This window comes from Rhinolophus sinicus, chromosome 7 (genome assembly GCF_057876585.1).
Source record: "Rhinolophus sinicus isolate RSI-liver-muscle chromosome 7, RSI-T2T, whole genome shotgun sequence".
Classification (NCBI taxonomy): Eukaryota; Metazoa; Chordata; class Mammalia; order Chiroptera; family Rhinolophidae; genus Rhinolophus; species Rhinolophus sinicus.
The window spans coordinates 19,701,347-19,717,454 of record NC_142507.1 but is presented as its reverse complement, the minus strand read 5'-3'; positions in this window follow the sequence as shown (position 1 = coordinate 19,717,454).

The following is a 16,108-nucleotide window of genomic DNA, read 5'->3' as shown; positions in this document are numbered from 1 at the left end:
ATGAATTAGGAAATGTTGCCTTCTCCTGTTTCCTGGAAGAATTGTATAAGATTAGTGTAATTTCTTGCTTAAATATCTGATAAGATTCAACTGCAAAGATACCTAAGCTTTATTTGTGAAATTCTTTTTAATTCTGAAGTCAATTTTTAGATTGAGATAGAACTGCTCATGTTTGCTATTTTTTCTTGTGTCAGTTTTGACCATTTCTGTCTTTCGAGGAGTTTGTCCATTCATCTAGGTTGTCAAATTCATTGGCATAAAGTTGTCAATAAAATTCCCTTATTATCTTTTTAATGGCTGGAAATTGTGTAGTTATTCCCCTTTTTTATCCCTAATATTAGTAATTTGTTTTCTTTCTTCCTGATCAGTCTGGTAGGAGGTTTATCTGTTCCATTAATCTTTCCAAATATTAGCTACTGGTTTGAAGATTTTTATCCATTGTTTTTCTGTTTCCTATTTTATTAATTTCAGCTCTTATCTTTACTATTTTCTTCTTTTTACTTGCTATGGGTTTAATTTATCCTCCTCATGGTGGAAGCTTAGATTATTTATTTGAGACCTCTTTTATTTTTAATATAGACATTTAATACTATAAATTTTCCTTTATGTCCTACAAGTACCTCTGTAAATTTTATATGTTGTATTTTCATCATCTATTATAGCTCAAAATATTACTTAATTTCTCTTTTCTACTTTTTTCTTCGTGCCAATGTTTATTAGTAGCGAGTCATTTAATTTACAGATATTTTGGGATTTCCTGGTTGCCTTATTGTTATTATTTCTAATTTAATTCCATTGTACTAAGAGAAACTACTTAGTATGATTTCAATCCATTTAAATTCTTTGAGACTGGTTTTATGGACCAGAATATAGTTTGTCTTGGTGAATCTCTATCTGCATTGAAAAAGAATGTAAAATTATTCTGTTCATAGTGAGTATCTATTAAATCAAGGTGATTAATAATACTGTTCAGATATTTTACATCTCTGATGATTTTTTATATTGGGTCTAGTTACTCTACCAATTGCTAACTGACGGGTGTTAAATTTTCAACTATAATGTGAAATCATTGACTGTTTCTTCCTTTAATTTTTGTCAAATTTGCTTCATACATATTAATCCCCTCTTATTGGGTGCATACATATTTATAACTGTTATACATTTCTTATGAATTGGACCCTTTATCTTTATTAAGTATCTCTTTTATCTCTGGTAATACAATATCTTTGAAATTTATTGTATTTTATATTAATATAGGTACTTAGCCTCCTTATTTGCACTGCACATCTTTTTCCATCCATTTACTATCAACCACTCTGTATCTTTATAATTAAATGAAACCCTGGTAGAAAACATATAGGTGGGTCTCAATTGTTTTTTGTTTTGTTTTGTAACTCATTCTGACAATCTCTAACAATCTTTTTGAATGTTTACTCTATTATCATTTAATATAATTACTAATGTAGTTTGGTTTGGGCCTATTTTATTAAACATTCTATTTGTCTTTTCTATTTTTTGTTCGCCTATTACTCCTCTCCTGCTTTTTACAGGTTATTTGAATATTTTAAAAATTCCATCCTAATATTCCTGTTGACTCTTTTGCTATGCTTCTTTGCATTTTTTTTCAGTAATTGCCTTAAAACTTATAATATACACCCTTAAATTGTCATTGCCTACTAACAATAAAATGTGCTACTTTAAGTAATAGCTGTTGGCTGTGTTATAGCTACATACATTATCAACATAAAAGACAAGGTAATATTTTTCTTTATACAGTTCAAGTGTTTACAGAGAAATTGGGAGGAAAGGGGTCAAAGGATAGTCTTTTGCATCACTCAGATATTCAACATTTTCAATGCTCCTTTTTCCCTTGAGGATTTGAATTTCCATCTGCCATCATTTCCTTCAGCCTGAAGTACACCTTTAGCATTCATTGTAATGCAGGCCTTCTGCATTACAAATTATTGTAACAATAATTTGACAAATTATTTTACCAAAAAATGTCTTTTCTACTCTCATTTTTGAAAAATACTGTGTGTGAGGAATACAGATTAAGTAGATACCTTAAGCCTCACCTTTAAAGACTTTCTAAACTTCCTAATGAGGTAGAGTGCTTAATTGAAATTACACTTTGTTCTGCATATGCTTTTTGTTTCTGTATAATAAGTCTTTTCTCCTCTATTCACCCCTCCTTTGAGTGGAAATTTTATCCTCAATCTCTGATATGCAATTCAAATACCTTCTCTTTTATGAAGTCTTCCTTTATTACCTTAAGAAAACTTGCTGTTCTGCCCACTGTGCTAGCCAGAGAAGTGCTATTTTCTTAGTCTTCATATTCATAATATATATTAAATCTCAAATAAGAACAAATCGTTAAGGACAAATGATGAGAAAGTCTTAAGTGAGAGTACACCTTATCCAAATATTTCTTTTCACTTTCAATTGCATTTACCCACCACTTAGAATTTCAGCATGTAACTATGTTTACTTTTTCTTTACTGATCAAATTATGCGACCTCTTCCACTAATGAATTTTTCATGTGATTCACCATTTCTGTCACTATGAGGTCTTTGATTGCAGATATGTTGCATTCTTTTATCTTTCCTATATTTACACATATGGTTCTATCTCTTTCTTTTATATAGCTAGTACTAGATAGTGCATTTACAATGACAATCCCAATAAACAGAATATCCAATGAAATTGGAAAGTCATCAGGAGAGTTCCAGAACATCTCTCCATTATCCCTGAAACAATGCCTGGCTCTGGCTCTAGGCACAAGGCTACACAAAGAGGTCTAAGAGAATACACCACTACTCTGGGCAATTTCCTTCAATCTTAAATGATATTTTCAATGGATGTAAAATTCTGGTTTGACAGTTGTTTTTCTTTCAGCATTTTCAAATGTTATTCCGTTTTTTTGTGTGTTTCACGGCTTCTGGTGAGAAGGTGGTTGCTAACCATCATTGTTTCCCTGTATGAAATGTGTCAGTGTTCAAAATTTATTCTTTATCTTTTGCTTTTAACAATTTGCCATAATGTGCCTTAGCCCTGGATTCTCTCATTTGCTGTAGTTGATTGTATAGCATCTTGTATCTAAACATTTCTAACTTTCATCAAATTTGGGAAATAATCAGCTATTATTTCTTCAAATATATTTTCTGCCCCATTTCCTCTCTCTTCTTTTGATATTCCTATTATATGTATGTTTGATCATTTTATCCACTCTAACAAGACATTGTTCATTTCTCAAAGTTTTTTTCCTGTTGTTCATCTTTGATCATTTCAATTGCTTTATCTTTGAGTTCACTTACTCTTTCCTCTGTTGTGTCCATTTGATTATTAAGTTTTTCCTGTGATTATTTTTTACTATAATTCTAATTTTCATTTCTATAACTTCCATTTGCTTCTTACTTTATTATTTTTATTTCTCTGCTGAGATGTCGTATTTCTCTGCTGAGATTTTTATTCATTGAAAATATGTTTTGTTTCACTTTATTGACTTATAATAGCTGCTCTAATATCTTTCTCTCTCCATTCCATTATTTGGTTCATCTCCAGATCAGATATAATTCATTTTCTTTTATCTTAAGAATGTGTTCCATCCTTCACTTTTACATATGGGGAGATAGAGACCCAGAGAGAAAAGACAGCAGGTCTCATGATTCCCACTCCTGTGTTCTTGTTAGAATATGAGTTTATTGCTACATACTTTCCTTTCTAACTATGATTTGTAAAAGTTATTAGTTGGCATTCCTGAGTCATGTAGCCAATTAGGTGTTAAGGGAAATAAATCCAAAGCCATGCAATGGTAGGGAAGGCTAGACGAAAAGTAAACATTCACCCTGATTGATCAGATCTGGAGTCGACAGTCACTTGCATTGTGAATGTTGCATTCTCCTAGGTTCTGTCCTTGTCCTTCTTCCTTCCTTCCTTCCTTCCTTCCTTCCTTCCTTCCTTCCTTCCTTCCTTCCTTCCTTCCTTTCTTTCTAAAGAATTTTATTTTATTTTATTTCATTTTATTATTTCATTTCATTTCATTTTATTGGGGAGTGTTCGGGAGCGGTGTGTTTCTCCGGGTCCCATTGGTTCCAAGCCATTGTCCTTCCGTGTGTTTGTTGAGGGCGCAGCTCGCTGGCCCATGTGGGGGTCAGACTGGCAACACTGTTATTCAGGGCTCATGCTCTGGCCGGCTCAGCCATCCGGCAGCCCTTCTTTTCTTTTACTAAGAGTAGCTCTGTGGTCAGGGTTGGTCTGTATGACAAATATAAGACTAACAGTGAATTGGAAACTGTACATGCAGCTCTTAAAAATTTCTGGCTATATCAGAGGATAACGGTGTTCCTTCTCCAGGCCAATACCAACTTTTCACCTGCCAATCTCCTAACGATTCTTTGCTCTTCCCTTTTACTCTGCCACATTTGTAACCACAGCAAAACTTCTGTTCTTGTTTTAAATAAAAATGCAAATCTTTAAAAAAAGAAATGTTTCATTTCTTGGATTTTGGTATGGTGAATGATTTTGGATCGTACCTTAGCCATTATGAATGTTAACAGGTCCTGGATCCTGTTATTTTCTCTGATAATGTTGTTGTCTTTGTTTTAGCAGGTAATTTTCTTGGCTGGTCTTGAATTTCAAATTGTTTTTGGCCAGCAGTTCATTTTCAGTTCAGGTCTTTTGTCTATAGCTGAGTTGCTTTGAGCCTGTTTCATGCATACCTGTTTGTGGGGTCAGTTGGAGACACTGTGTACAGAAATTGGGGATCATGTGTTTGCCTCTTTCCCTTCCAGGATAACGCCACTCTCTCCAGCATTCAATTTCCAGGCTTCACTTTGGTTTCTCAGGAAAAAAAAAATGAGTTTTTCCCTGTGTGTCCCTGCTACTGTTTGGGAGTCAGGCATTTACATTTAGCCCCAGACTAAATGCCATGGAGATGGAAACTTACTTGTACGGATCCATGTCTCTCCTTCAAGGTATGTGGCACTCTCCGTCAGAGCATGGGCTCTGCAGATGTATTCACTCAAATAAAATGATGCGTAAAAAGGACAGTTTTTGGAGAGTGGTTTGCAGTAACAAAAACAGGCAACATAAAATGGCAAACATTCATCAATCATGACCCATTAGATGATCCCAGTTACCTCCATATAATGGAAAACCATGCAGATGGCAATTCTTTTACATTGACTTGGAGCAATTGCCTAAATGTACAGTATTTTTAGTGGAAAAAGCAAGGTGTAAAGAATGTGGATAGAGCATCACCATTTGTGTACACATAACAACTATAATACTCAAAGATGGCTAGAAGATCTGGAAGAAACGGGTAATAGGGACTGCCTCTGGGGAGGGCAGAGTGTGGGGGAAGAGGGATGGGATGGGAGAGACATTGCTTTTCATTTTATAACCATTTGTTCCTTTTGTATTTTGAGCTATATATGTGTATTAACTATTTTTAATATTAATTTATTTTTAATTGGGCTCAGTCTCAGGTACATATGTATTGTTTGTCCCACACAGGATTTAAAATTTTTTAATTCACTGTCAATATTTGAAAATAAATAGCTAAATCTAAAAAGTGCACTTTCTCCTGTTTCTTTTGAAAAAAATCAGAAAATCTAGCAGCACTGGACCAACATTCCCATAGAGCATCATGAACTGGAGGTGGTGGGAGCCACTGGTGTTGGGGGCTCCCTTTTGTTACATGAACCTTCTAAACTAGGGGCTCTTGAGGAAGGAATTTTATGGTGTTTATTTTTTAACCCCCTAGGATAGTACCTAGCACATTGTAAGTGCTCAATCATTTTTATTTTAAAGTTTAACCAATTTCCACATTAATTATAAACTTTGGTTTATTGGCCTGAACGTGATAAGGAGAGTGGGGTAGAAAGGGGCTACTTCAATGAAATAATTCTTATTTTATCCTGAAATGACTGCTGTTAACATGCAATGCATGTGTATTATACTTAGAGAAATGCCTATTATTCCCCCATGGCTTTACAGAGGCTACCACATACCAAAAAAGAGAAAAGTACTTGAAGAGTAGAAATTCATGTTTCCAAATAAACATTTCTGGAAAAATGGATTCTCTTTCAGAAAGACTTCTTTTTTTAGTTTACTGATGCATTCCAGAGAAATTACTTTGTAATCTGCTCAGGATGTGCTTATGAGCTAATACATTCACTTTTCTCACAAAAAAAATAAAATAAAATAAAAAATGCCTATCATCTAGTATGCAATTCAGAGAATGGAAACTGGCACAGAAACTAATTACAGCTCACAAAGAAAAAAAAATCTGGTATTTTGATGAATATGTGTTTTCCTAGCATTTCTGTCATTTCCATTGGTAATTGCAGAAAATAGTTTTAGTGGGAACAATTGTTATGGTTCTCTATGTATTTCTTTTCTAAGTTATGAATAAGGCAGTGTTCCTGGCGCATATTTTGGGATCCATCTGGAAAGAGGGAATGATTGAAAACTCCAGAAGATAAGCTTTTGTTGTTTCAATGTCTCTCCTGTTTTAAACAGTTAAATTAAAAATATATATGATGAGCATTATGAGACTCAGAAACTTCCACTTATACTTTCAGTTTTGAATGAACAAAAATCTGTAGAGTACCTAAATATTTATTTCAAGGAAAGGAACACAAAAGAGCAAGACAATTGTGGACTTGTTTTGTTAGATACAGGTTAAGATCAATTCAGAAAGGCTAGCCCAACAACCAGCTGTTTCTTTCCGGAGGACATTAGGAACATTCTTTGGCAAACTGCATTTTGAAATTAAAAAAAAAAAATTCTATTCCATGGTATCCGTTTTTTCAGCTGTTAAAATGAGGAGCTTGATGGGATCCAAGGAATGTGAAAGTGGAAGAATTAATATATAAAAGAGAGATCTGTTTTAAAGCAGCACAAAAATGCCAGTAGTCTTTAGGTTTATAACCATGAATTTTCAAATAAATTTCACAATTTATTCTATAATGAGTTAAAAATCCTGCTTGCTACTGGCATGCATTTCAAATTTAAAGCATAGTTTTCCATTCAACTAATGTAATAAATGACGCCTGGGACCTCAGGGGAGCCCTTAAACCCTTGACAAGTCATAGAGTTGCCAAAATAAGGTATACTTTAAATGAAACCAAAAAAATAGGACAAAACAAAAAAAATTAAATTTGTATTTGAAATAGTGTGATATTTATCTTAAAAGCTGGTTCTTGAGCTAGAAAGAAGTCAGAAGTAGTAAAACAAATTAGTAAGAAAATTAGAAAGATCTATGTAGTTAATTTCAGGGACTTTAAAGTTTTTTTTCCTACCTAATTTGATATGAAATTTCTTGTACTGGATATAGGTGCATCATTACTGATATCTTTATGTTTGTCAGCTATAGTTTAGCTTGTGGAAAAGAGGGACTGTCCTCGGATAACTGGAAAGGAAGAGGAGAATTAAAAGGTAAACCTTCAGTGAAATAACTTCAGTTGATGACAAATAGAACCCAAAATGGGAGCATGAATGGGCATGAATCCCTCTGGAGAGTGGGGTTTTGTCTGGGGACTGCCCGTTGGTGAAGGGGCACAGAGCAAAGACAGGGATTTGTTGGTGCTTCGTGAAACTGGGATCCAGCTGGTGGTTTTCAAACTGTATCGCCAGGGCTTACAATGGAGCCTGCAAATAGTAGGAGTTCATAAGTATTTGTGGAATAAATGAATGAACAAATGAATGGGTAAATTAATTCTGACCCCTGGGGTAGTTTCCATGTCTTCACATACAGGTACATCTCCCCTTCCCCAGAGAATGACAGAGGCTGGGGGACAGACCACCCTACGTCTTTTCACCAGTCCTTGGAAATATGGCTCAGTTTGGGCTGTGCGCCCTTCCTCAGGCTTGCTTCTTTGTCCCTCCAGGCTCTAGGACACTTTCCAGGGTTTATCCTTGCACTTGAAGGTGAGTTAGAAATGCACAGATGGGTCAAGACAAATTTTCCAATAGGATTCAGCAAGAACTGATCCCTGAAACACTTGGAATTGCAAGAGAATGACTGAGTCAATCATGGTGAATATTTTAAAGTATTTCTCATCATGTAATTTTCCTTTTTAATTTTTACACAGTCTTGATGAGAGGCAATTATTTTATTTGCTAAGAAGGGCTTTACTGTAGCCATTTTCCTGAGGAGGAGCTTGAGACTAGGGGTGGTTAACTGACCCACTTATGGTTCGTGAGTGACAGAGCTACTGGGAGCCAAAGAATCAGATCACAAGGTCAGCACTCTTGCTGCCAGTTGGTAATTAGCATGACAACATCTCTCTAGGCACGTTTTCATTATAGACAGAGCATCAAGCTGAGCTTGATCTCAGCTTCCACATCCCTTATTCTTCCACAGCTGGGTCTCCTTAAACTCCATCTATAAACTTAGCCTTCAATCATTGCGTTGCCACCAGCCTGATGCTGGCCCTTGCCTGGTTCTCGAATCCCAATTATTTCCAGGCTAGGGCCACCGGGCTGTGCTTTTGGTGGCTCCCTCCCAAAGACCTCGATGGCCTGCTCTTGCCTCCACATACCCTGACCTGGGACTCATGACCTGCCGCTACTCTGACCTTCCACTGTCATCCCCACTGGTTGCTGCCCAGTAGGTCTTTGGACCCAGAAGCAATGTCATTTATTCAGCATGGACTGAGCACCTTGTAGGTGTAGGCACATATTAGTTGTGAGGACACAGCAACTAGCAAATCAGAGCCCTGCCTTCATGAGGCTTACAGTCTGTCAGGTAGGACTGACATTGGACAGAGCTGGCAAAGTTGACAACTGCCATAAAATGAGGACCACAGGGAACTAAAAGAGCTGATCTAGACTGGGAGAACAGGTCAATTAAAGCCTCCTGACAAACTTTTGGATGACACTGTCATTTGCACACCAGATTGGCATTTGCATACCTGTAACTAGATAAGTTTTTCCAAATTCTATCCTCCTTTGTACTATCATGTGACATTCTGTCCTGTCCCTTCCCACTAGAAGTAGCAATAAATCACAGACCAATGTTATATCAGGATACAACAAAAATAATATAATATGTCTTATAAGCACATTCCCTTTTTATAGTGTGTTATTTGTTTAAATTGAAAAAAATATATTTTTCAGGTCTTTTTACCATTAACCACACCTTTCCAACAACATATGCCCTTTATAAAAGACGATCTACTAGAAATGGGCACTGTGTAAATGAGTCACCTTAACAGAAAATTGGTGCACAAGGCTTACCTGAGCACAAAAGAATATATTCAGAAATATATTGACTCTGTTAATTCAATTTTTGAAATTTAGTTCACCCATCTGAACTGTGTTTCAGCCTGAGTCCATTCATGGACTTTCAAGAGGCACTTAAAGAATCTCGGAGTCTATCCTCAACCCACTGAGTTCTCTGGGGACTAGGCTGAGTAAGAAGACTATAAATTTCCAGAGGATGCCAGCCTAAGTGACTTGGAACCATCTGTAGACCTTTGCTAGTCATGTAGAGTCATGGTGTGTGTGTGTGGGGGGCAGCCCTGCAAATCCAAGCATGTTCTTGCCAGCTGACCCGGGAATCGCTGGGGGGTCAAGCTTGGCGGGTGGGGGAAGCGGGGTGGGGGGAGCTTAGAAGGGAGCAGAGGTTACAAAGATCTAGTATGACTGCGTAAAACTATAGTTTTGGCTTTTGGCCAAGACAAGAAGAGCCTAATTGTATTGCATATTTTAGAATTCTCTTTCTATTCTGTTGAAAATAAAAAGGCAAAATCTTCCCTGTGTCATAAGAAATCAATTTCTTAACTGTCATTTCTGCTTAGCACAATGTTTTTCTGCTACCTCCTTTAAAATGCCATCGGTTAGTGTGATTACAGAATGAATTCCAATCCACATTTAATTCTTTAAAAATCATCTTTTGCTTTTAAAGGGTATAAAAAGCATATGGATGAGCATATTAATCACAGCTACTATTTCCAAGGCCTGAGTGAAAAGATATATTTATGTTAATGGTGTATGTAGCTGAGCATACAAGTCTAGAAATATTTTCAATTACCAAAATTATCTCTTCTGCTGCAACAAGAATGTAACTGAAAGAATAAATTATCATAATAGCACACCCCATCCTGGTTACCTTTCTGAGGTTAAATTCTTGCTCTTTGAATCGAGGTTACAGAATATATATTGCAACACTTAGGCCATGATCTAATCAACCGAAATATTTAGCCATATTCTGGCTCTGGCTCTGAATTAATTTGGAAAGTCCTAAATGCATCCAGGTGGGCTCCCTGGAGAATCAAACCTTATAAAATTATTTCTTATTCACATATAATAAAATCTCTTGCAGTCAGTTTCTTAGTTGAAAATTGGCACAACTCCATGCAACACACACACGGGCCACCAAAGCACTGGATACAGAATACTGTGGGGCCATAAATGTAAGAAATCATGTCAGGATCGGGCAGGGAGGGTTATTGCACATCTCCAGTGGCCTGCAGCCTTGAAGAGTATTTAGAGTCAAAAGAGGAGAAGTTTTGGGAACGATAAACCAGTGTCAGTGTCGTGTATCAAACTCACATTAAACAGGATGAGACAAACTGCCTCAAATGTCTTGTCTACTATTTTTCCTTCCTTGAGGTAAGACAAACCCTTTCCATACAAAAGGGTTACTCAGATCAGTATACCATTTGCAGAGATGAAGAAAGATTCCATTATTGTGAACTCCATATTACAACAGTGCAGACAAGTGATTTTTTTTTAGCCAGTTTCAAAAAATGCTCTCACCAACTAACATATTTTTCTTACTGGTGAAAAAAAAATAGAGAAAGAGCAATACCTAAGCATCTAGGAGGCCAGATCAGGACCACAGGAGCCTAACAGTGCATCAGGACCTGGCTATCAGTTTTGGCTGCTTCTACTAACTTTTAGTTCAAGGAACAAAAATTAGAAAAAGCTCCTGAGATGAAAAGAGTGACCTACAGCATGTAAAACTGAGATGTTTCCACATTACTCCATATTTCTTCAATTTATCAGAATAAAATTTTGGTAAGCACAGAAACCCAAACGCAGTATTCCAAATTGCTGCCTGAAGCTTTTGCCGGCACTGGGTTCACTGATGAGCTGTAAAGAAAGATGATGAATTAAAAGGTTTAGAAATACCACCTATGAGGGAGGTTACCACATAGCTCATGTGTGTCCCTGAATGATGGTAATCAGAAGAACAATAGTCATTACTGCTTCACCAAAAAATAACATCAAGATGTTACTTAACATTAATACGTTGACAGGCAGGAGTTCTGACACTCTGCTAGTCGTCATCCTCATTAGCTTTATAGCCAGCATTTATTGAGCACCTACTACATGCTTTACCCATATTAATTTATTTAATCCCTACCATAACTCTGTCTGGGTCCTCCAGGAAGCAGATCTCAAGATGGGATTCTATCTGCAAGAGATTTACGGGGAAGATTGATTTGAGAGGAAATAGGGAAGGAGCTGGGAGAGGTCACAAAGCCAGTCTAACTGCTGTGGAAAAGATTGGGAGGGAAGGGAGGTTGGGTGGGAAAAATCTTAGACTACAGCGCAGTCGTTCTATAGAGAGTCCCTGAGCCAAGGTTGCCCATCAAAGAGCCGGCAGCAACCAAGAACAAGTCTGCCTTCTTGTCACTGTCATGCTGTTCCATTGGCTGGAAAGAACACTTCTTGGTGTCAGGGAGCACAGCATTTAAGCCCTCTCAATGATTCTTCCTACAGTCAAAGATCTGAGAAGGACAGTTTCATGTTTCATCAGTCTGAGTCCAATTAGGAGAGAGAAACCACACCGTGAGTTAAACAGGAGAGGTTTAATATAAAGAATAATTAAACTCTGATATAAGATACAAAGACTCTATGTTGTATCCTAGGGCTTAGGGAGAGAATCAAAGGGAGGACAGACTCAAAAGGACCCTCTCCCCAAGGCTGGGCTTCAGACCAAGCTGCAGAAGATGTAGCCAGCCCCTCAGACGGGAGGGACATTTGCTGGTATTTCCTCAGCTGGAGCTCGTTTGCTGCCACCAGGAAAGCAGGAAGCAGCCCTCTGGCATGCATGCAGGGTGCAGGTGACTAGCAACCAGTGACACGGATATTCAGAGAGAGCAGTGGGTCAGAGGGAGCCACACACAGGCCTGCAGAGGGAGTCAGGTACCAGACGGGGCAGATGGACTTCAGGATGCTGGTCTCCATGTCGAGAGAGCCATGAGAAGAGATTCTGGGCACAAGTCAGGGGACAGGGCTCTGCTAGATTTCTCACCCTCACCCCAAGGACCCACTGTGCAGCAGGAGGCCCATCCTCCCGTAGGGTCCCTCCAGTGTGCCGTCCTGAGAGAGGTCACCATCACGCTTGCTGTGAAAGAGAGAGGTTTAAAGGAAAGCTGCCCATTACAGCAGAGTGTATTTAGAAGGTCAGCTTGGAGCTGAGAGGCAATGCGTTGATAACTGGAACACATGGCCACCTCGGGAACCCGGGAGGTTAGTACACATGTTGTCCCTTTGTACAGAAGAGAAAACTGAGGCTTGGGGAACTTAATTTGCTAACGGCCACATATATAGCTAAAGGAGGAGTAGGACTTCCATCCTAAGTCTGTATGATTCCAGAACTCATGTTCTCAACCACCATGCTGTATTATTATAATTCTTCATAAAAGATACTAGAATCCTTTTAAAAGCCGCTGTTTACGACAGGAAACTGTTTTCTAATAAGCTCTGGGATTTGTTAGTATACCTTCAAAATAAGTTTTTGTGTTATTTTTTGCAGTCTTGTGAAGACATCTTTTCCTTCTATTCTGCAGTAATTTGACTCTGCCAAAAGTACAGAGACAAATGTTTAACCAGATGTGAAGAAAATAAGACCACCTCATATAAAATGATCAAAGATGACAAAGCAACGGGAACTGGTGTCCGTGAGGAACTGCTCGAGTTGCCGTGGGCATTCCACCCAGGGAGAAGCGGGAAAGGAGTGATGACTCAATGTGGGAAGGTTTCTCAACTAAGAGTCTCAACGGCTTTTCTCCCTTTCCCCTAAGGTCTGAATAGGAGGAAATGAGCTCACGTTAAAACCAGACAGATTTCTGTTGAATGTAAGGAAGAATTTCTTAACTATTACAATGATAAAACACTAGAATAAAGTTCCTTGTGAAGTATTAAAGTCTCCATTCTCAGAGATATTAAAAAAGAAAATCAAATCTATCACAAAAGATTTAGACATTCCTCTAGATGAAAACAAGGTCCTCAAGGTCCTTCTATGTCCCAGATTTCCTACATGCCCTAGTCATCTTTAATTCCATATTTTCCCCCAAAATAAGACCTAGCCGGAAAATCAGCTCTAATGTGTCTTTTGGAGCAAAAATTAATGTAAGACCCAGTCTTATTTTACTATAAGACCAGGTATAATATAATATAACATGACATGACATGACATGACATGACATGACATGACATGACATGACATAACATAATATAAAACTGGGTGTTATATTAAATTTTGCTCCAAAGATGCATTAGAGCCAATTGTCCAACTAGGTCTTATTTTCGGGGAAACATGGTATGTCCCAGATTTCCTACATGCCTTAATTCATCCTTGCAACCAGAAATAAATATCTTCCAAGAACAATGGGCCAATAAGGGACATTATTAATGAGTTCACCAAGTGTATTATGCCTCTCGTTTTTGCAATATGACAAGGTAAGCATCACTATTTCCAGTTTATAGATTCTGAGGTTCAGAGAAGTCAAGTAACTTATCACAGGTCACACACAAACAAGTATTAGTCAGAATTCTAGCTCCAGACTATCAGGGTACAGTCTGTATGACCTCATGGATAGACCGTGCCTTTTTACTTTTTCAGCAGGCTGCTGTTTAACAGTAACCCTTGGAGGCTTACCCTCCACTCCTGAAAATTCTCCAGGACACCTTCAAAATCTGCCAAGTCAAATGCATACAACCAATTAAATATTGTGTGCCCAGAAAGTTAGCAGATAAGTAGGCCACAAGTGAACTATAGCTGATAAAGATGCATAAATAAAATAGAAGTGAAATTTAAAGAACATGTACTGTATTGTATCTCTATTACTCAGGCTCTCATGAAATAACAGAATTCACTCGGTTCCCTAAACTAAACTGAAAGGAGAAATAAATGATACAGGTCTAGCCAAGCATAGGAAAGCTGCCCCCAATTATTTTTGCAATGGGAAGGTGTGAAAACTGAACAGCTGTAGTGGTGTTTTACTTTATTCCACATGCTTGCCGAAATGGAGCCATCAGAAGTACATACCCCATTTGGTTCTCTGAAGGGTTAGGTTACTGTGTTTTGATAACTGAAGATTCTTTCCTATTCCTTTGTCATTAGTCATTTGCATTTGAGGTCACAGAAGGAGGGGAGCAAATCCCTTTAGCACGAGTGTCTCACAAGGATAACCCCACCTGTTGCATGTATTAACCAAGTGTGGTGGCTGGTACCTTTCCCAAGAAACAGGGCTCACAGAGACCCTCCCAGCCGCAGCAGCTGGCTGGCTCAGAACCCCTTCTATTCCCTCTCTCCAGATGGCTTCAAGCTGGAAGTTACTTGTTAGAACTCTACACTAAATGTATTCCCCCAAACACTCTTTATTTGCCATGGAAATTTTTTACAAAACACTCAACCATTCAAAACAGCATCTCTGCTCTGTACTCTTTCAACATTAAAATAAACAAGTTATGTGAGGTTTTGATACAAAGATGAATAAAAGACTTTCTCTGCCTTCAAGGAGTTCACAGAGTAGTATAGCTCAAATGCCAGTAACCACAATATGCTGTGGGGCTCTGATGAAAGAATCCAGGGATTCTGTGTTCGGAAAGGAAAGGCACTTAGCCCCGGATGCTGGGACACACTCTCTAGGTTTGAGTGGAGCCTTCTTTGTCAGTCGGCTCAGGCTGCTATACAAAACAACCACATGGCTTAAAAAGCAGACATGTATTTTTCTCACTGTTCTGGAGGCGGGGGGTCCGAGATCAGGGTGCCAGTAGACTTAGTTTCTGGAGGGAGCCCTCTTCCTGGCTCTCTGATGGCCACCTCTTATTGGGTCCTCAAGAAGCTGGGAAAGAGAGAGAGAGCTCTCTGGTGTCTCTTAAAAGGACATTAATCCTATAGGAGCAGAACTTCCCCCCAACCCTTCTTATGGTCTCATTATTTCCTAAAGGCACTATCTCCAAATACAGTCACACAGGGGGCTAGAGCTTTGTACATGAATTAAGGTGGGGGTTCACAGCTCAGTCCATATTACCTTCAGAATGACAGGAACTGGCCAAGTGTAAGGTACACAGGGCAGGAAGGGAACCCAGGCAAATCTACCAATGAGCGCAGGTACAGAGGCTTAGGGAGATACAGCACATTAGAGGAGCGGGGATCAAGCCAACATGCTGACACAACGGAGGGCATGGTGAGCGCTGGGCTAGCGGGAAAGCCTTGAATGCTTTCTAACCAGTGTGTACTTTATCATGTGGGAAGTCAGGATATTTGCAGGACTATTAATGAAGGAATTAAGCAGATTTGCATTGTAGTGGGAAAAACTGTTGGTCTACCTTTGAAGAATAAATGGTAGGACAAAGGGAATTGGAATTTGGGACCCAAGCCATGAACACAGCAATAATTCCAGGAAATATAGTAAGGGACTTTGCCAAGATAGAAGCAATGGACATGAAGGTGAGGACACAGATTTGAGAGTTATTTAGGTGGCAGAATAATAAAAAATGATAGGCTATGGAAAGTGGGGAAGGCAAAAAATAAAGGAGATTCCTAGTTCTCTGGAATGGGAGCCTGAGTAAGATTTTTGTTTCTATAACATCACCATAGTCAAGTTAGAACTACACAATTTGCTTTCTCTGTTCGCACTGTTGTTCTATTCAGCCCTTCCCATAAATCCCACTTAGCACAGTGGTGGGTCTAGCATGTGGATCAAAAATTAAAAATGATACAAGCTACAATCAGTAAAAATACTTGAGTTTAATACTTAATAGCAAGAAATGTGATGGAATAAGCAACAGTACCATGGTTTGAAGTCCAAAGTGTGCCAGTATTTTATACATTCATTAAATTACTGATAATCACAGAAG